Source organism: Protopterus annectens, chromosome 17.part0 (assembly GCF_019279795.1).
Source record: "Protopterus annectens isolate FY-2018-M chromosome 17.part0, PAN1.0, whole genome shotgun sequence".
NCBI classification, from domain to species: Eukaryota; Metazoa; Chordata; order Ceratodontiformes; family Protopteridae; genus Protopterus; species Protopterus annectens.
Genome location: NC_056751.1, coordinates 277,406,665 through 277,429,531, shown reverse-complemented (window position 1 = coordinate 277,429,531; position 22,867 = coordinate 277,406,665).

Below are 22,867 nucleotides of genomic sequence, written 5' to 3'. Positions count from 1 at the left end.
TATTTAGACTTTAGCTCCACGTAGATATCTTGTGCATGAAAATTCTAAACAGGAGGGGAGACAAGTTACACATCTAGTGGAGTACCAGACCCATATTGAATACATTTGATTTAACTCAAAGAATGCAGATACAATTCTTTCTCCATAGAGGGGATGCATATCGTGCAACAGTGGGTTTGGAACCCCATCTTGTACTAGTAACTTCCAGAGCACATTTTGCAATAATCAGTCATATGCTTTCTACAGGTCCACAAAGCACATTTAAATGGATTTTTGAGATTTCCACAACATCTGCATTATCCTTTCAAGTATTAAGACTTCATTCACTGTTCTACGGCCAAAACTGAAACCATTCTGCTCCTTCTGAGTCAGAAGCTTAACCATCAAATGGAGATTCCTTTACACTATCCTAGTGTAGGGTTTTTCAAGAAGGCTGAGTAGTGTGAATGTGATCCTTCCACATTGGGACATGCAATCCTGTCTTTCATTTTGAAAAGTAGAGCCACCATATAATTTTGCTAATCTAGGGGAACTACCTAGCCTTCCATGCAAAAACAAAATGGTGTGTCAACAGTGACATCCCAATAACATCTAGCACTTTCAGCTTTTCTGGCAAGATTTCATTCAGTCCTACAGCCTTGATACACAGAAGCTATGGCTTAAAATAACTAATGATCCATACCTTATCCATTGACAGTTTGTGGCAAAATGGTGAGGTACCTTGATTTGGTGAATCTTATATTTCTCGAGTACTTTATATTTTCATTCCTATATCTGTGTCTATATATATACATATATATATATATATATATATATATATATATATATATATATATATATATATATATATATATATATATATATATATATATACGTGCACACATGCATATATACACACTCACAGACACACATCTATATGTGTGTGTGTGTGTGTGTGTATGTTTACTATATTAATTGCACTGTTATTGACAAAATGATATGTGTGTTTTTGGAATGTAAGCAACCCAGTTCTGCACATACTCATCTTTACTCATTCACATTCTGTGTCACATAATATATCATTGTTCCACACACCATTCATGTACAAGGTGGCACTGGCTGTTTCCTGTAAGTTGAGAGCCATCACTAATCATGTGTTGGGGGATATATAAACATCGTATGTGCATGTGTGCACATAATTTTAGGCTATGCTTGCAACTGTTAACTTTGCAGTGCAGTGCCAGATATGGTTTTAATCAAATTTAAGTACAGTTATGCTAGAGTAGTTAAAGGTAAATTACATACACTCATTGCATATACTTGAATAATGTCAGTATATCTCTGGCACCTGCCTGGGAAGATAAGAATTATTTATTCTTTTTGCATCTGGTTATCCAGGCAGACCCCACTAGGTTTTCTTAAGCTACTTTTGTTATAGGAAATTAGCTGCAGTGAATGAAGTGAATGAACAACATATGGCTAGAACTCTGAGTGATAGTGGGATATTGTCCCCTGTTTCATGTTTTAAATGGCACATTATATGTTACAGTCACTTCCAGAGGTCAGATTAGCTGAACAGACATCTGTCATACATAACATAAGCTACTGTCTGTTATAATTAATAAAAAACGTAGTTGTTCATTTCATAACATTTTCCAAACTGCCTTCCTTGATTTGACTAGTGAGGAAGTGTTAACTTCTGTTTGAGGTTTCCAATGCCAAGGAGGAGGGAAAAGATAATTTCTTTCACTCTGATGTATATGGATGCAGTCAGACTACACCTCTTGCAGTGTTGCTCAGTAATCGTTATTGTTTATACAAACTGTATACCTTGGATACAGAGATGCACTTTGCTGATCTTATGGCATCAAACTCTAAACATTTCCATGTAATGCTTCACATCTGAACTGCTAATGCCAACACCGATAGTGTACATTTTAAATGTAGCAAACTTTGTTCCATTCTCTTTGTGGAATTTCTTTTAGCTAACTGCTGTGAATTTGATTTAGAGTAACTTCCCATTACAGAGACATATTTTTACTGTCTGTGAATAAATCTTGGATTTAAATTATCAGACAATGCATAATATATGAGCTGATGCCAAAGATTAAGCTATACAACGAATCCCCTCTGGCATGTCATTCTGTGTGAGAAGAGTCCCTCAATGTGAATTTGAAACTGTGATAAATGTTGTTATAATAACAGTGGAAGCCAATAATCGTGTGTTTTGTCAGCATTTGGAAAGCTTAAAGCTATACTGATCATTAACAGTTTTGCATTTTAATCACCGAGCTCATGCACTATGACAAAAAGGTCCAGCTTTATCTACTCTCTTATTAAATTCCTTAACATTGACCAGAAAATAAAATTGCTTTGAATAAAATTAGAATTAATCACATTGCCCCTCTTAATCAGATTCTGTTACAAGTAAAAGACATTAAGACATGAAGGGATAGATTCAAATATGCTTAAACCTAAGCTTTCTGTCTTTGTGCTTAGCCTGTCACCATGTAGTAGGTCCTTGCAAACAAGACAGATTAGTAGTTTCTAAACAGACCCATCAGCATTTTACTGACAGGCACATTGTATTGTAGCTCATGACCTGAGAAAAAGAAAAACTAATCTGTGGCTTATCTTCAAGGAAGCAGAGAAGACGAATATTTTGAAGTGTGCAGGAGATGAAACATCATAGTCGTAAAGATGTTTACATATCTGAATATTGCCAATCATAAGCTAAACTTTGATACTGCTAGACGTGTGCTGTGTGAATGCACTCTTAGGAGAAGTGTTACTCAATAGATTGGTTCATACCAGTAGTTTCTTATCAGATAGTAAACGACTAGGGAAGTTGTGGACTGGAAAAAAGCAGTAGCCAGGAGTGCAGTTGCCAACAGATGTGGTAAGATGTATGAACACCAGGCCCTGCAGCACATATGGTCATCTTGGAAGCATGCAGTAGGAAGTCCAGGATGTACAGCACATGTGACTGCTATCTGTGGAATGCAATAGGAGAACCAGACCCAACAATATATCTGGCCATCTGATATCAGTAGGAGAATTAGGCCTCGAAACACAACATGTAAATGGCTCATGCTCCAGTAGCCTAGGAGTCAGTGCCTTGAACATACTAGCCACAAGGAATTTCTGTACGTCCATGGGGACAGAGTAGAGTGCCCTAGTTATGTGTATGCAGGTAACTACATACATTCCCTTTCACAAGTGATTCTTCAAATAGATCTGTTGTGACAAAATTGTGTGCATGCCTTCTATACCACTGCAAGCTTCAGAGAAACATGGCTTGGACTGCAGTTATAAAATGACTGAATCTCCATAGACTGCTGTTCATTTTGTTATAATCTGCACTGTGCATAGCTTTATAGCGTCAGCAGTGGCATTTGAGTGATGCATATTTAGTCATATATCACCTCTGTCAATTATTCACACAGAGAAAGTCAATTCATAGTTTTCACTTTGTTAGGTACTGTACCACTGATGAAATAACGGAAGAAAAAGAAACTGATTAATGTCTGTAAAGTAAAGAGAATATGTACTAAAAGGGACACTGCTTTGTTTCATAACACACAGGTTGCAGGGAAAGAAAATGTTTTTCTATCAGAAAACCATCAGTCTACAGAAAAAGGCATCATTTTTCCAAAAGAGAATGTAGAAAAAAGAGGCAAGGGACAGGTAAAATGGAAGACATCAAAATTGAACGTGGAAGAATTGAAAAACATTACTAAATCTTACTGGCATCTTGTTGTTACTACTTTTATTAGATTCACCTGTACTTTTTCAAATGGTTTCTTAACTGAAGATCCCTGCAATGTAAATACTTTTCTCTATTTCAGTGTAGCATTCTTCACTTTATACTATTTATGTACAATATACTTCTGTAATACATTTTTTTTTTAATTTCATAATTTTTTTTCCAAATGCACTCTCGTGCTTTGCTCCTCAGTCTTCTGCTGAAAAGCTGCTTTCTTAGCCCAGCCAGACCATCCTGGAAAACAAAGTGTAACTAGATAAATGAATAGAATAGGTTATAAAGCGAGAGCAGGGTATGTCATGTCATATAGCAACACAGGTTAATTGGTGTGCATGTGGTTTAAAAGACTTGTATTTGGTTGAATCTAAATACATTGGATTCAAAGAGTTAACATTTAATTTATTCCACTGTTCATTTGGGTGAATCATCATTTAGTTAAATGTACCATTGTCACATGCATTGTATAATATAAATGGAGACAAATGTCAAATTATATAAAAATGTACCTACTCTACAAATATAGTGATGTGTATTGTTTCCTGGGTCTATATTACCAGATCGAATGTTTAGGTGATCGAACAGCTAAACATCAAACTGGTAATATCGAAAGCAAAAAAACGCGAATGGACGATTTGATGCAAGGAAAGAATTCCCTTGGCTGTTAGCTGGATTTTTCCGTTTTGTCTACTGTATAGCGATCTCAGAGTGGGTATATTTAGATGGGGGGTGTGGGGGTTTAAAGTTGTTTTTTTTTTGTTGTTGCTAATGGAAGTCTTTCCATATGCCATTCGCATTTTTTAGTTTCGATATTACCAGTTCAATGTTTAGGTATTCGGTAACCTAAACATTCAATCTGGTAATATAGACCCATGTTTCCTCCACCCAGACATACACATTTGCTTACTACACATATTATCTCCATAGTCACAGTATTTGTGAATACAGAGAATGTTTTTTTTCATAACTAAATTCAAGCTTACACATCCTTCCAATTCACTGCATCCTCTGGGTTAGGAAATATAGATTCTGGAGCTGACATTCAAGGATTACCATTAATGCCAACATGTTCAGGAATGCCATAAAGGATATGTGGTCAAATACAGTTAGTGTTGTTCAAGATTTTTTATTTTGAACAGGAACCTCTTGCTGTAGATGTTGTAACATCAATGAAAATTATGTCAGAATGGGATTCTTCCATGTCAACATCATACATGATTCATCTAAATGTGGAACTGTAGCCTGTAGTGACTCTATACACTCAGATTATGGGATCACATGTGCATGACACAGGAAAAGTATTGTCACATGCTGATGGGATTGCAGCATAAGTTCTAGACCAATCCATGGGATCTTACTTGTAGTAATGGAGGGTAGACCTATTTGACATGCCAGTTTTCTGAAATAGTAATAAATCCACCCCTACCATGCTTGAGGCATATAAGAAAAAAATGCTACTTTATTTATGAAGTACTAGAGGCAGTTAAGCTGAATTTGCTTAAGGTGTGCATTATGCTAGCGTCATTTAAGGATGATGCATTCATGACATACACTACTTCATTGTGATATAATTCATTGGCTTCTTGGTAAAGTTTTTAGACACCCACAGTCCTGTCAGTAACACATTTTTAATTTTTTTCTGATTTTTTTGTTACTCAGGATCGCTTGTCTGTGACAAATAAAGGATTGCTGCTTTGGAACGCTACCTGGGTTTCATGATTTTTGGAAATTATTGTGACTGAGCTCATCAACAAAATTTTAAAACCACTAGTTTCTTGATTTTTTATTAGTAATACATTTGACATCTCAAGAATCTGCAGGACAACTCTCAGCAACAACAAAAAAATATATATGTTTTCACAGCTGCATGAAAAATTACAGTATGAGTATCTTGAATGTCACTACCACATATCCAAAGCCTTTACTGGCTGGATCTATCAGCAGTTCTGTGTTATACAACTCAAAAGTAATGTAAAAATACAACTGAAAAGCATTTGAAATGCTCATTGGACTGCCTATGGGGTGTACTTTTTTTCCCATTTCTCTACTAATACATTTTTAAATGAGTTGACATGTACAAACACTGTTTCAATTCCCACAAAGCTACATTTACTAGCAACCTTGCAGATAATCCAGTTTTACAGCCGTTTTGTTTTATATTGCGACATTTGAAAAATTAGGTGAAATTTTTGAGGATCCGTATCATGGAGTTCTAATGAGCCCATGTTCTTTGAAATTAGTTTTGCCTGACTATGATTTATATCATGGAATCACATCATCATGACATGTTAGAAGAAGGATATTGATTCAGCATTCTAATCCTTCCTCACAGGAATGATTGTTTCTGAACTGTGTAGATTCCTACTATTAAACATGAGCTACCTATTGCCTGCTGCTCCTGAATTGCCTTTCACTGGCATTAGAATGATGCAGTTTTTGAAATATTAGCATGCCTAGCAACATAGCTTCTGATTACATTATTGTTTTATCTTAGTTGTCTGTGAAATGTGTTTATGTGATAACACAGTATGGGAGATTCATATAAGGTTACCATGGGCCCTACCCTTCCAATTCTACCATAGTGCTTTTGCTATCTATTCATTCAGAAAGTTTACTTGAGGTATACACCTCATGGGAATCTCTGTCAATCCCATTATTTTTTATTTGCACACTTTATATGGAATTTTATGTAAGAAAATGATTTTGAAACTCTGTAATATGCCTTTATAAGGCATTGTTTGTTTCTTTATTTATTCTTTCCCAGGCTGACACAGATAGACGGGAATGGATTAGCACACACCCCAAGGTAAACAAGATGTCTGAATTTTATTTGTATCCTTTTAATATCTTTCCTTTTATGAGGATTTCAAACTGAATGGACATATTTGAATAGTTTGCACACTAAGGATTGAAGACTGATGTTAATAAATTGACCTTAGAAGTCTCACAATGCCATCTGTCAGGCTAGTTGCACTCTTTCATATAACTTCTCACAATGATTCATGTCTATTTCACTTGCCTAATTTCAACATCACAGTCTTGAAGTGTCTTGACTGAGTCAACAAAATAGATACAGATATTCTAGCGTGACTTACTTCAATTCCTTCCAAGATTCGATACAGTACTACAGTGATCCTTTCTAAAATATGTATGAAATGTGTTCCTATTTGCTATGACAACATTGACTGATATTGTCATACCTGTTTGTTTTTTATCACCTTTATCAGTCTTAAATACTCCTTCTACCCATCACAGCTTCCTTTGCTCAGATATTGTGTGTTCATTCGATTTTCCAATTAATTCGATTTTTTAATTCTTTTTACATAATTATCTTTATATTTTACTTTTTTTCTTTCTTATATGGAATGTTTAAAAAAATATTTTTATTTGCTATTTCATTCATTTGTTTCAAACATCTTTATTAAGTTATTACATTTTAATTTATAACATGATACTACATACAATAAAAATACATTAATAAAAAGAGACTTAACCATAATATATTTCTTTTATTATTGTAATACATAAATGTTTTCATTGTAACAGCTATCATTCATTCTTACATTACATGCATTGCTCCTTCCCTTTTTATAAAGATCCTACTGCCAGTTCTTTTATCTGCTTTACAATATCCTTGAATAGAATAGATTTTGATATCCATTTTCTTGTACCTGTTTCTTTGGCAGCCAGTAACATTAAACTTAGTAAGGCCTAACTATGTCTAGGCCATTCATAGCCTCTGTCTTAGCTCAAAAGAATAATTTCCTTAGTTATAACTGTTTGCTTCCCCAACATTTCTGTTAAAGTACACTGTAAGTAATTTTTAATATCTGCCAACCTGTTACATCCCCAGAAATCACATTCATTTCTCGCTTTCCACATCATGCCTGCAACATTAGCTATCTACCTGAGGAAAAATCCTCTGACGTCTGCTCACTTAATATATGTTTAATCTAATTTATGGTTACGGGTGTTGAGACCATTTCCCAGCAGTCCAGCTCTTAGATGTGACTACTAGGCTAACTGCTCTGAAAGGCCATGTTTAGCCTTGCCACATTTTCCCATTAGACATTCAAAATATCTTTACATTGATTTTTATTCCTATACTTCCCATTTGTGAATGAGTTTCTGCAGTTATACCAATGAGTATTGAAAAGGGGCCTTACTTTTGCCCCTTAGTATCCCAGGGTGCAGTCCTGTGGTAAATTGCCTTAGCGTCATCAGTAGATCTAAGATGCATTTTAATGGAGAGAGGAATGATCTTTGTTTTACATGGATGGGGAGTCTGTTACAGAGTAGCTGCACCCTCTGGAATATGTAACCATTCTCTTTTCATTGAAGAAGAGGATAATGTCTTCAGATCAGGTATTTCTGATGCCATTAGACTAGCGGATGTGCAATAGGTCCACTAGTACTGGGTCAGAGGATTCATTATAGTTCAGGTACATATCACCTTTTAATAGCCTAAAACAATACTCTAAAAGTGACTGAATACAGAGATAGAGCTTTACTGTCCATGTAGATTATGTGGTTTAGGCCCTGCATTATCTTTGTTAGGAACCAGTGCGGGCACTCTAAATGTTGCATATATCTGGAGGGGTATATACCAAAGGGGGAATTATACACAATCATGGGCCTGAAATGCAATCCTTCACTTATAAGTTGTGCAACATAGAAAGACTTCCTCCCAACAGTAGACACATGTTGGCCAGATGTTGAGCTACTGTCTTAAATTCCGAAATCTAAAACTACTAGATGGACTCTTAGTGGTGTATTGTCAATGTGGTTGTCAATTTTCCAAAGGACACAATAATGCAATTTTTGGCATTTAGCTTTAGTCCATGATTCTGGCATCAGTTATTTGTTTGGGACAACCCTTCTTGAAGGATGACTGAGTCTTTTGCATATTCAGTGTTTTTTGTTGGACTAGGGTGGTTTGCTCAATTAAGCAACAAACAACACCAGGCTTGGGTAAACCTGCATTATGAAATCACAAATATGGTATACTGTTTTAGCACACTGACATTATTTAAACAAAACCTTACTTTTATTTTTTAAATAATTCCATTTTAACTTCTTTTCCATGTGAATGTCTAGGATCAGCTCAGCTATGCACTTGTATACAGCCTTGTATGTAAAGACAATTATAAAAAGCATGAGTAATCTACAACACCTGACACTTTCCATTAACAAAATGCAAACACCATTGTTAGCTGGTAAGTGCAACTGACCTGTTCCATTTTGTAATGTTTTCTTTTAAATTAATTATAATTGAAACTGAAATATTTATAGAACTATCCCAGGATTCAATAAAGCCTACACTGAGTGTACACTAAGTGTACACTGTTCTGAATGAACAGACAACAGAGGCATAACTCAAACCTTCTTCCTCCTAATTTTAGTTTTCCTACTGCTTTTCCTCCAACTTTAAATATTGACATTGATTTATAAAGGTTACCACAAACTGTAAACTACATGTATACTTAGTATAATCTTTCTGAGTGACTAGAAAGCACAAAAATGTGATATGAATGTTCTTGAATACATATTGGGTACACTTAGTGTAGATGTTATTGAATCTGGCCCCTAGTTTATGTAGCCTGTATCTTTATCACTGTATACTATTTTGTGGGTTTTATTATCCATGTTTAAAATGACTTTTCCTTTATAATTGTTTATCAGTTGTGCTTAATAAAATGGGAGTCATTAAATAAAGCAAAACAGATATCTTACTTCTAAAATAGTCATCAGATTTATTTTTAATGTTAAACTGCTTTGTAATGTGTTGTATGAGACATAAGAACTTTTTTACTTTGTGCAGTATACATATTGATATACAGCTTAGCTCTTTGGGAGGTGGAGTACTGCTAGCAGTTGGGGAAAATGGCCACAATTAGTTTTTTTTCAATTTGGAAGCTGCATTTGCAATTTGGATACTAGGCTTTCCAAGATGGGTTTACACAGATCAGCAGCTTAATGTCAGCTCTCTCATTCTGGAAAAAAATAGATAAGAGCTAGCAATTCTGCTTGTTTTAGTAAAATTCCATTACTGGCTAATAAGTACACTGCCTGGATGCCAGCAAAGAGGAAACTTGGAAAGCCTGAAAAATATTGGCTTGAAAAGGTGAAGAGAAAACTCTAACTGGGAAGAATCCTGCAGAAGATCAGGAAAAAGCAGTTCAGAATCTCCTTTGGTACAAAGCATGGCTTCCAGTAATTTAGAGGGAAAAACATAAGGCAGATGTGTTCAGAGCTGATAAAAATAAATGAAACATTGAAGGCGTACATCAGCCAAATAGAATGTTGGAAATAAATAGAATCAGCTTTATAGATGAAATATAAAACTGCAAAAATCAGAGGTTGAAATGAAGAAAAAGTTGGCTGACTATGAGACTGCTCAAGAAAGGCTGTTTCTAAAAATGGTAGAGCTAGAGGACAGAGTACACAGAGAAAACCTGAGACTCTCTGCTGTGCCAGGGAAACTGGAAGGAACAAACTGTTTTAATTTTAAGAATGTACAAATAAGTAACTACACTTATATTCCACAGCAGGATTTGCTAACTGAAAGGATGCATCATGTGTATGCCCCAAACCTGGCCATGATGAAGCAGCCAAGATCTGATTAGTAAAGATGCAATCATACCAACAGAAAGAGTTGATCCAGACAAATTGTGACAGAAGGGCAAAGTATTAAAAATTGGAGACAGAGGAGTATTTGTGGAAAATGACTACTCACTGAACACTAGGCAGAAAATAAGCAAATTTGTCCAAGCAGTCAGACAATGTCAAGATGCATGTGTAAGATTCAAGTTACTGTATCCAGCTGTCTTCAGAATATTTTTTTCTGAAAGGTCAAAGCCATTTTTTGATATAGAACAGGCTAAGGAGGGAATACAAAAGTTTGTCCAACATAGACTAAGCCATCAAACAGAAGACAACTCTGCATTTCATTCTTCTGATGGTATGGCTCATAGAGAGACACTGCCAATGAAACCTTTTTCAGTGTTCCAAAGGACAATGCTTGAGAGACAGAAAAAAGCACAGGAGTTGATTGGAAGAATCAGAAGTACCTTGGACTTAAACTAGAGTCTGGGGGGTGTGAGATGGAAAATGAACAGGAAGAAAACTAGGAACACAGAAATTAGTGAATACATGTAAGACTTCTTCTTCTTTCAGCTTTTCCTGGTTAGGGGTCGCCACAATGGATCACCTGTCCGCTCACAATTGGCAGTGGAATTTTATGGTGTCGAGTTGCCAGCCCGGCACTCAACCTTCCACAGAAGGCACACACATGCACACACTCACACCTAGGGCCAATTTAGAATGTCCAATCCATCTACAGCATATCTTTGGGATGTGGGATGAAACCGGACCACCCGAAGGAAACCCACGTGACCACAGGGAGGACATGCAGACTCTGCACAGAAGGCACCCCAGCCAAGGATAGAACCGGAGAACCTCTTCCTGTGAGGTGGCAATGCTAACTGCTGCACCACCGTAGCCGCTCAGTGAATAAATAAAAGACTATAAACCATCAATCACATTTGTGAAATTTGGCTTTAGAAGCAAAAATGGCTGAAGAAGACTGGATTTTTGTTGACTTTGTTAAACATGTTGACAGACTGATGGGCATATAGTCACTTCATGTCATTAATGTTTGGAAAAGCACTAAAAGAAAAAAAAAGGGGGAAGAGGGGGAAACGTTATAAGTAAAGCAATTTTGTTCTTAACAGTATTTGTATAAAACATTTTATGATATAAATTGCATATTATACAGTAAAGTATTTTCAGTAATTATATGTGATAAAGATAGCAAAATAAACAGGTGCTTTCTTTTTCTCTCTTTTTTAGTGTTAAGAAATATAGGCATTATAATGTAAAAGGAGTAGAATTACTGGACCAAATCACATTTAAGTTAATAGGCTGTAATCTTAGGCTGTTGGGGTGAGGGATGGGGTGTTAAAGGGTGCTGATTATATGTAGAACTGAAATGTATTCTTTCACTTTTGCATTTGTGAATGCCTGGATTAATGCCCTTGGCTTAATGTAATGACATTTTTTTTTGTGAATGCAAGTAGGATTCAAAAATGAGAGATGGTAATGCAATACATAGTTTTCTTTAAAAAAATAAATGTTCAGTGCCGGCTGAGAAATCTGTAGCCGAGTGCAGCAGCTCTACATTTTGTTCTTATGTTTCCATGCAAACAAGATAACTAAAGGTAAAGGCAATAAATAAAGAAGTCTGAACAGTTTATTAAAAAACAAAGTTTGAATAAGAGATATCAGCTTTTCTGATAATTAAATATTTTAATGCATTTACTAATTTAGTTTTATTTAAAGATAAATAGTGAAATTTTCCGTAAGGATAAAACTTAATGGTTTCTGAAAACATACAAGTTTTTTTTCACATCTGGGAGGGGAAATAAAGATAAAACAAGAACAGACAGCAATAGGTATAAGTAGGACCACAGGCTGTAACATTCATCTTAGCATGGATAAACCTTAATTATAGGCTAGGTTTTGCCTGTATATGCAGATGTTAACTTGAGACAATTTGTCCTATCAGGAGGCTTAAACTTAATTATTTGAAGATGTACATCCTTTATGTGTTTAAGGTAACAGGTTCTGATGTGTACTGTAGGAGTGTTTGTTTTATTTTTTTTTTCTTTGAGGGTTTTATTAAAACAAAATATATTGTAAAATGTAACGTAGGTTCAATGGAGATGACAAGAACCAAATGTAGGAAAGATCAACCTGCCAAACATTAGCGATTACTGACTTATATTAAAAATGTAGAGTGCAAATAGCAGTACTATAGGAAACACATTTGGAAAGAAATAAGCATGTGAATTTGATAAGGAAAAGATTTAAGGAGGGATGTTCAGTAGAGTATTAGGGGCAAAGTAAAAGGGTGGAGTTATACTTATTGTTAGAGGAACTCCAATAGTGGTAGAAAAGGAGAAAAAAAGATAGTAATAGTAAATTTGAGGAAGTAAGGTACTACTGACAAATGAGGAGGACTATGCTGGTATATATTTATATTTCACTTAAAACTGCTGTTATGGAGCTTACTCACATTTTGGGAGAAATAATCAAGTTTAGCAGGGAATATAACTTATGGTATGGATGGGAACTGGAACTTGATTTGTAACAGCAAGGATGTATCTGGGGGACCTAGTAGGGAAACTAATAAAAGAAGGAAGATTTATGAAGAAGTTTTGATAAAGAAGGCATAAATTCAGTAGTAGGAACTGGGGGAAAGTTTACATATTATTTCCCAGGGTATAATAACTTGGCTAGTTTAGACAGAAATTATATTTTACCACATCTGTATATGTAATTGAAATTTTTGACACACATTCAATAGCTATTTCAGACCATGTGCCAATAGCAGCTAATATAAAAATGCAGGGTAATGAAGTATAAATGAGACAATGGCACTTCCCGACCTACCTGCTTAAAAGAGAGGAATTTAATGAATGGGTAGTTGAAAATATTCAAGAATTATTAGGGAAGATAGAAATTTCTTCAGAAGTTCTAGCAAGGGAGTGGGATAAAATGAAAGTGGAGTTTAAAATAGGGTAGAAATAAAAGAAAAAGAGATATGGTTAAGAAGTAACAAGGATTACTTAGAGGGGCTGAGAAAAGTCAAAGTAGTGTAGAATAAGGGGAATCTCACAGAACAAAAAAAGAGGTGTACATGTATAGTGCAAAAGAGAAAATAAGGGAGTATCTGGAATGTATGCATGAATTTAGAATGATTGTTGTTAAGCAACTGTTTTTAGATAATAACTCCAAAGCACAAAAACTTTTACCAAACAACTTAGGCAACAGAAAGTAGAAAGGGTTGTTGCCAGTCTTAGGGACCCTATAACAAGAAAAGTAACCAGAGATCCTATAGCGGTATTAGAGATATTTCAGAAATTTTATGTATATTTCTATCAAGCAGAGGAATGTGGAAATCAAGAAAAACCACAAATGGAAATATTTACGGATGACTTAGATATGCCAAGGTTAGAGGTAGATGAGGTTCAACAGTTAAGATAGGAGGAAATGAGAAAAAAACTGTGATGTATAACCAACATGCAGGATGGTCTCTAGGAATAGATGGTATTCATAAGGAACATTGGAAGTTAGGAGGGAGGAAAGTGATAAATATCCAGAAGAGTTTGTATAAAGTATTTTAAAAGGACAGGAAACACTGACATGCTCAAAGAAAGCTGTGGTAGCTATAATACATAAAGTCAGCAAAGACCTCCAAACTCAGCTTCACACAGACCCATTTAAATTTTAAATCATGATTATAAAGTCCTTATCTCTACAGTAGCTAAAATGGCAAATAGATAGCCACAATTGATAGATATGCATCAGTGTGGTTTTGTGGAAGGGAGACAAACATTTGGCAACTTTAATAGAACAATGATCATCCGGCAAGAAGCAGAATGTAAGAAAATACCACTGTTGTTAATGGGTCTTGATACAGAGAAAGCATTCTACAGAGTAAGCTGGGATTATGTGAGTAGAGCAATAGATGCATTTACATTCCCTGATACAATAATGCAGTTAATTAGGAGTATATATGAAGGACTGGTTGGAAAAATTGAAGTGGGAGGGTTCCACTCTGATAAGGTGTGCCTAAACAGTGGAACCAGGCAGGGGTGTCCTCATTCCCCTTTATTATTTGCAATTAATTTTGAGTCATTGGCAAAGAAAATAAAGGACATATAAATTCAAAGATATAATTGGTATGGTAATCAAGAAAAGCTGGCTGTATTTACAGAAGGTGTTAGTTTGTAAGTGATAAAACCAGAAAAGGACAACTCAGTATTATGCAACATTCTGAGATAGTTTCAAGTCTTTTCAAGATATAAAATCAATGAAGACAAGCAAAGACTAAAACTGTAAATTATGTACCCACACATGAATTGGTTCAGCAATACCCATATGTATGAAAACATGATAAAATTAAGTATTTAGGAGTATAGGATAAAAATATTCTATTATGGCAGGTAAGGACATGTGGAAAGATACTAAACAATAGATAATACAAAAACTGGGAAATTGGAAGCTTTGATTTATGGATGTGGATAACAAGGTACAAGCTGGGAAAATGCTTTAGTCCCTTTATTTTTATACACGCACATCAGGCATATTTTTATCAATCACATGAAACATTGTGGAAAGTGATTCATAAAGAGTTGAATGATTTTATCTAGGATTGGAAGATGTTGAGGTTCAAGTGAGATAAGATGATGCTTCCACTAGAACAAGGTGGTACAGGATTATATGTTTTAAAGGGATATTTTAGAGCTACAAAGTTAAAGCTTTTATATGTAATACATGCTAAAACTATAATTCAAATTGGAAAGGGATGATAAAGATGATAATAATGAAATGGTGGTAATTCAAGAAATAAGGAGCGAATCAGATTTTAGATCTTAAGAAGAACAACCGCTATGCAGAATATTATATTCATAAAGTGGGGGAGGTTGGGCTTAATAGTCAATGGCTTTACCTCACAGATTCAAGGTACAGGGTTTGATTCTGACCTCTAGTTGCATGGCTAGGCTTTAAAAGCCCCCTGTGGTCTTTAGCATTGTAAACATCTATAAAGTCAAAAGAACTATCCTGAGAATGGAGAAAGGAGATTCTGCTGATAGGGATGATTGCAAGTAGGTGTACAAAGAACAGGCAAGGGGGTCTGGAATTTACTGGAAAAAAATAGGCAAATGGACCAAGGCAGGAGCAAATGCCTAGAGAGGGAATGTAACAGAGTGGGAAGAGGCGAAGGTGACATTTGGACTGCAGGCTAAAGACTATCTTCCCTATCAGGGATTGATATCAAGTGTATAAGAAAGAGAAATGGATAGGGGGATTCTATGCAAAAATCTGCTCTGCCAGAATTTTTAGTTGAATCTAGAGCAGAAGCTGCTGTAATAAAAAATGGATGATTAGTAGGGCATATACAATATTGCCTGATGACTGTAGGAATCAGTCAGAGGAAGTTAGTAAAGGTTGGTAAGAGATTTTAGATAAACACTTCACAAGGACATAATGGGAGGACATATGTATGGCTGCCAAATATGCAACAAAGTCTAGAAGGTTTAAGATTTTCACTTGGAAGTATTTGCATAGATATTTTTCATACCCCAAACAAACTTGAAAGCAGTTTTCCTCAGGTAAATGGCAAATGTCGACAGTATGATGGGGAAGAAAGATATAAGTGGGAAATATGTTAAGGGACTGAGATGAGTTGCAGACTTTAACAATTCCTTAGAGAGTAGTCTGTCTAGAATATTGGGTGAGCAAATGTGAGCTAGTATACAGAATCTGAATTGCTTAGACCTTACCTAGTAAGGCCTTGTTAAATTTAATTCTGGTGGCTGCCAACAAAAACAATTACTACAAAATGGAAATCAATGTCTAAACCAATTATATTTGAATTAGTGAATATTGTAACAGAGTTAAAAGAACTGGAAAAGCGTAGGAACAAATTACATAGTAAAAATGGAAATTGTGAGAACAATGCATGGAGAATATTGTTTTGTATGAGGTGTCAGATTTAAAGAAAGGCAGAAACTGATCAATTTATGTAATGCTAGATTGATGAAAATTGTATAAAAGGATACCTATTATGTAGAATATTTGTAGCTGTGAACATGTTAACATGGTTTGTTTTCTTTTATGTAAATGTATGTTTGCCTTTGTCTTAAGTGATAATTCAGTAAAAGTGCTAAACATAAAAACCACCAAAAACAGAAAAACACTGAAAATACAACCGGCCAGTAGATCCAAAACTTCTTTATTGTAAAATCTCTGTCTCTGACGTCTCGGCAAAGAAGCCTTCAAGGCGTAGAGAACATATTACACAGCTTGCCTAAAATACCATAATCAATTAACAGTCAATCAATTATATATTTAAACTAACAATCTCCAGTTTAGCTTTTCATTTAACCCATTTGGGTATAAAGTGTTGAATTTCAGAATATGTACTGATTCTTTAAATAAAAGCTGTTTTTTAAGGAGAGGTGCATCAAAGCAGGAAACACTAACCTTTTTCTAAAACTGTCCCTTGTAGCCCCTCACTATTACCTTGATGGAATTTCTCAAAATGTACTACTACAGAACTTTCTTCCTTTTTACTGTTAATGTCTCTTATATGTTCTAGTAGTCTAAATTTAAATGTCCTTTTGGTCTCCCCAATATAAAATTGGTTACAGGGGCATCTGAAGGTGTAAACAACACCCTCAGTGTCACAAGTAAAGTTGTTCCATGTTTCAAAAGGAATGTTGCTAATCTTCAAGAAACTTCTTAGCACAAATTTACAAGCTTTACATTTGCCATAATTTGAAGTACCCCTTATTGTTGGTCTATAGCTTAAGTTCACAGATGGAATACAGAATCTTCCTCTCACTATAAAGTTCTGTATGTTTTTACCTCTTCTGTAAGAGATTCCCAGTTTCTCATTAAGCCATGTGGACACATTTTTCGAAGAGTACAAAAAGTTTCAATGGTACTTTATTTGCTGTACAATTTCAGGGGTGTTCTCTGTCCATCCTACAAAAATGACCTATTAACTGTTTGTTCACATCATAGGTTCCCCTTTTATAATTACTATTTTTAAAAAATTTATCCCAACTTTTCTCAATCAAATCTTTACTATAGCCCCTCTTATTGAACATATCAACAGTTCTCCCTAATTCCTGTTTAAAATCATGTATATTGTTGCACAACCTAGATATTCTAAGCATTTCACCATAAGGTAGTGCTTCCATGGTGTGCAAGGGATGACAGATTTTGTCCATGAGCAAACTGTGTGCCTTAGTCAAACTTTCTGTGTACCGACGTAAATAATTCAGTACCATCCCTAATGCTAATAACTGCATCTAAATAAGATACCTGTGTTCCCATATTAAGACCATCAAATTTTAAACCATGTCTATTATTGTGCAAGGAAGTGAAAAAATATAAAACTAGTTCCTGTCACCCTTGAGCTATAAAAATTAGGTCATCAGTGTACCTGTAATACCTAATTACATGCTGACGAAAAAACTTGTTCCTATAGAGATATTCATTCTCAAAAAAGCCCATACTTAAGTTGGCATACACGGGGCAAAGGCAGCCCCCATTGCTGTACCCTGTCGCTGTCTATACAAACTATTATTGAATTCAAAAAAATTATGTATGAGACAGAAAAAGTGCTAAACATGTCTTGTTGTAGACAATTTATTGTGCTTACATTGATTGGTTCAGCCAATAATTTTGATAATTATGAATAATAATAATTAACTGTCACCATATAATTTATGTTACCTAGGCAAATTTGCTAGTTTTACATTCTTGGTGATTTTAAGGTCTCCGAAGCTGTAGATATTTTATTGACTCACTCAGAGCAATGCCATAATGCTTTTATGTACCAATGAGTCACTATTTAGTGCTTCACAATGAGCACTGATACTCCTCATTCTGCCCAGATGATCAATATATACGATTGTGGTACCACCTACCATTTACTATTGTTCTTTTACAGAGAAAAATGTTGTCGTTAAACAGTGGTGGTAATAATTACAGTAAGGGAAACAAATCTATGTAGACAGTGTAAATATTTAGCAGTGTGATTGTTTGGTCTTTTGTGATTGGTATCAACTTGAGTGAAAGATTATGTGTTTACTTAAGCAGCTATCCAAGTAGTTCATTCACACACAACAGAGTCAAAGAAGCTGGTGAGAATTCAGTGCAAAAGAGGGTTAGAGCTGACAGATGATGGCTTGTAAGTGCTTAGGCCTGGATATGGAACTGCATAATATGGTTGGAAATATAACATTGGTATTGGCCAGATGATATTTCAGTTGTGAATGGAAGTTTGCATAGTTATGAGTTTCTTTAAGATAGGAGAGGATAGATTCACAGAGTTTTGTCCGGAGTAAACAAAAGCAGTTATCAGTGCATTGGACTTTTGCTTTAGGGTCTTGCCATGTTGGTGCTGGGTGGTCTAGATCTTGAAGTGGTACAAAGGGGCATCTCGTATTAATTTGGCTGCTAGTTGGTAGGTGCATGGGGTTTTATAAGTTTAAACAGTTGTGAACAAAAGTGAAGGTTGTTTTTTACAGACACACACACACACACACACACACACACACACACACACACACACACACACACACAAACACACACACACACACACACACACACACACACACACACACACACACACACACACACACACACATATATATATATATATATATATATATATATATATATATATATATATATATATATATATATATATATATATATATTATTTTGTAGTAGTGCTCTTTGGGAGAGTTTGATGAACCTGCATGTGTTGTTGGAGATTGCTTGAATACATGTGAAGTTTTTTTCTGAGGTGTACACTAGGAAGAGGAGGCTGTACTCTAGTTACATTGATACAGTGTTATAACTAGGCTTTAAGACATCAAATGAAATCACCACAAGCCATACTTTGTGAAAATAAAGTCCAAAAACCTTATTTCTACATCAGTGATCTAAGCTCCTTTTAAAACAAGTTAAATTTTCAGCAGACCTCAACTCTCAGAGTAATTGCATTTATGACCGTCTCTAAAGTGATAATAATCCCTACCTTATTTTTTATTCATTTATTATAAGTCTACTAATACGTGATTGTCTAGTTGAACAATTATGTGGTAATATTGAAATAAATAGAGTACTTTCCATTTCTTAATTTATAAAAAAAAATGCATACTGAAATGAAATCTACCCTAAGAGTATAGCATGCTGAGAACGCATTTAATGTCCTTAATCTTTCCTTATAATCTAATATAGCTTTTAATTTTCCTGGTAAAGTATTTTTGTACTCATTCCAAGTTTTTCTAATCTGATTTTGACTGCATGCAAAACCATACTCTATACTCAATAACTGGTCTTACTGAATATTTATAAAAAAAAGTCCCAGCAAGCAAAAATCCCTAGACAATATTGTTCTTAAAATTACTCCTAATTTACAGCATAATTTTTCTAATTTCCTTGGCCACCAAATCCCATTGTAATATTCACCATAATCCCCAAGTTGTCAAAGCCCTCACATTCCCCTACAAGATGATAACCAACAACTGTAGTGATATGCAGGGTTCCTCTAAACCTGATGCTGTACTTTACATTTTGTATTATTAAACCATCTACCCCATTATTGTAGTCCATTCCAAACAATTTATCCAAATAGTTTTGTGAAATCTTTTGATCTTCTATTGTCACAGAAAAATGATCAGTTTTTGTATTAGCAAATCTCACTGTCTGATTGCTATAGAAAAAGAAATGTTGACATAAATGCATGAAATAAGATTTGTTTCATCATGGACCGCTGAGGGACAGCTCTACTATTTTCATATTAGTTGGATAAAAGTCAGTGCACCAGCCTTTGAAGGTCTATAATTCAAACGTTTCTCAATCTAATTAAATAGTATTCAAATCCCCAGCTTTGCAAAACAGAACTTTGTGGTACAGAATTAATAGCCCTGGCAGGGACCAAGAACACTATGTGAATTGGAATATTATTTTCAAGGGCACACACCGCATCTGAATTAAAATTAATGCTGTTATTGTCTGTCTCCCTTTAGGCAAAAAAAAATGTTGATAAATAGGGTCTATATTATATATTCGAAGTTTCAAAACTTTGAACCTCATATGTTCGACAACATATGAGTGAAGTTTGAAACTTCAAAAATATAATAAAAAATAAAAAAAGAACTTACCATAATGCTCTGAGCAGAGCAGAGGAGGCAAGCCCCCCTGCCCACATGGCGGGGCTGCACCCCCCACATCCCCCCTACTTATATATACCAACTCTGAGATAGCACTTCAGTGCAGAAAAGGGAAAATTTCCCATTCTGCGCTGTACAAAGCCATTGCTTTTAACCTTAGAACTTTTCAAAGTTTGGTCATATGGTGTCGACCATATGGCATTCCAACTTTGAAAAGTTTGAATAATTAATAGGGACCCGATAAATACCACAGTACATGTTTTTCACTTGTACATTCATTAAATAAATTTATATCCTATCAAAGCTCTTCCCTAATGAACTTGTCTGACCACTTGGTCTGAAATTGTTAACCACTAAGTACCCCCTTTATTAATAGGAAAATTAATGTCAGATTTCCACTCAGTAGGACTGGTTCACAATTTTAGTGTCACTGAAGCAACTAAGTTAAACATTTTGATTTAGTGTACTTGATATTAAATAACAAAGTCCTTCTTAAGTTAGCGGAACCCAGAGATGTATCCTTTTTAATATAGCAAAGAGATTTTCTAACCATGTCTAGTGAAATTAAAGGGCATTGGTCTACCAATAACATTATTGTCCCTACATAACCTATTCATTTCTTGCCAAGCTCAGCTTAGGTAAGGTAAAAGAATTCAGCAAACTTACTTAGATCAGTAACTGTCCTATCCCCAAGCAAAATCTGTACACAAGTTATTGGATCACTGACATGTCATTGAACTTACCTTAGAAAAAACTTCTTGTTATCATTTATTTTGTTACTTAGTTTGCCCTCATACATTAGCACTGACTACACCAAGACTACATTACTGTATTGTATACTCAACAATAATAGATATTCACCTGAAGCCATGGCTGGTCCTTATCGTATATTATAACAATCCATTGAAGTATTATTTGTTTGGATATAATTTCTTAGAGAATACCTAATGTTATGTATAAATAGATCTAGCCTAAATTTGTTTAATTATAGCTTACACTGCATTCTCTTATATTGTTACTTGTGTATTGTACTCCTGTTTATTTCTGTTGTATTTTCTATGTGGAGCTTTTCTCCCTGGACCTCCACTGAAAAAAGACATGTGTCCAGTCGGACTATCCTAGTAAGCAAATGTAAAATAAATAAAATAAATAATTGCCTGCCTCACCTTTCTGACACAAACTTTTTATCTTTGAGCATTCTTATCTCATTTAACATTCTTTAATGTATTCCACATCTCTTACCTTCCTTTAATGTTATTTTTAATATCTCTGTTCATCCAGGGTGTCCAACATTTCCTACTCATCATAAATCTTCTAATCAGTGGTACAAACCTGAGAGATTTAATCTCCCTGTTGAAAATTCTGATACTTAAGAAATCTAAGATATTTTCAATAATAGGATACTTTATAGTATATGTAACTATCACATGATCAGAACGCGAGTTCCTTCTTTTGAACATCAATTGCACTCATTTCTTATGAGAATAAAATAATATCTAATATATTATTATCTGAGTTGAATTTCTCCAAGTATTTAGGCTTCTAACACCATACCTGGAATGAACCCTATTCCTACATCAGAGTACAATTATATTTTATAAAATTAATATTGTTTCAAACATTGATGTTAGTCAAAGGTACTCTGTTCAGTACCCATAATGTGCCCAGATTTGGCATCTTCTGTAATTCATATGGAGTTAAATGTATTGGTAGCATATTTAGGTATGGCTATAGATTCTTTTTTATGTAGCTTGTATATCGCTGAGAGACAAGTTATTGGTCTGTAGTTTCTGGGATGGTGTGCAGATTTACTGTTAAGAGGAATACTGCATTTCCTGTTGTTAACCAGTTTGGTATCTGCTTGGGATGTGCGTATAATAATCCTTATTCAGGGCTAAATCTTTGAATCATGATGTTAATGCTTTTAGCCATAAGTTAGGTATTGCACCTGGGCCTGGGGTTTTCCAGTTAGTAGCTTCTTGCATGAAACACAGGATGGGAGTATAATATTAACTGGGGACTTAAATTTACTGGAAACAAACTGGAATAATATTGATTCAACAAAATTAGTAAGGAAGTCATTCACAACATGTGTTCATAGACAACAACTGCTTCAGATTGTACAAACAAAAGACTAACAGGAAAAGGAACATACTAGACATTTTTTTGAGATCCTAAAGTAATTACTGTTACTTCATGTCAAGTTTTAACACCACTGATGTGCAGTGATCATAGGGTTACAAAGGTTAATTTGTTGCTAGATAATTCTGCCAAACTGATATCTAAACCAATGCACATAACATTAATTGCAGATTATATGGAAGCAAAACAGTCATTGTGTAAAACTAATTGGAGAGATGTG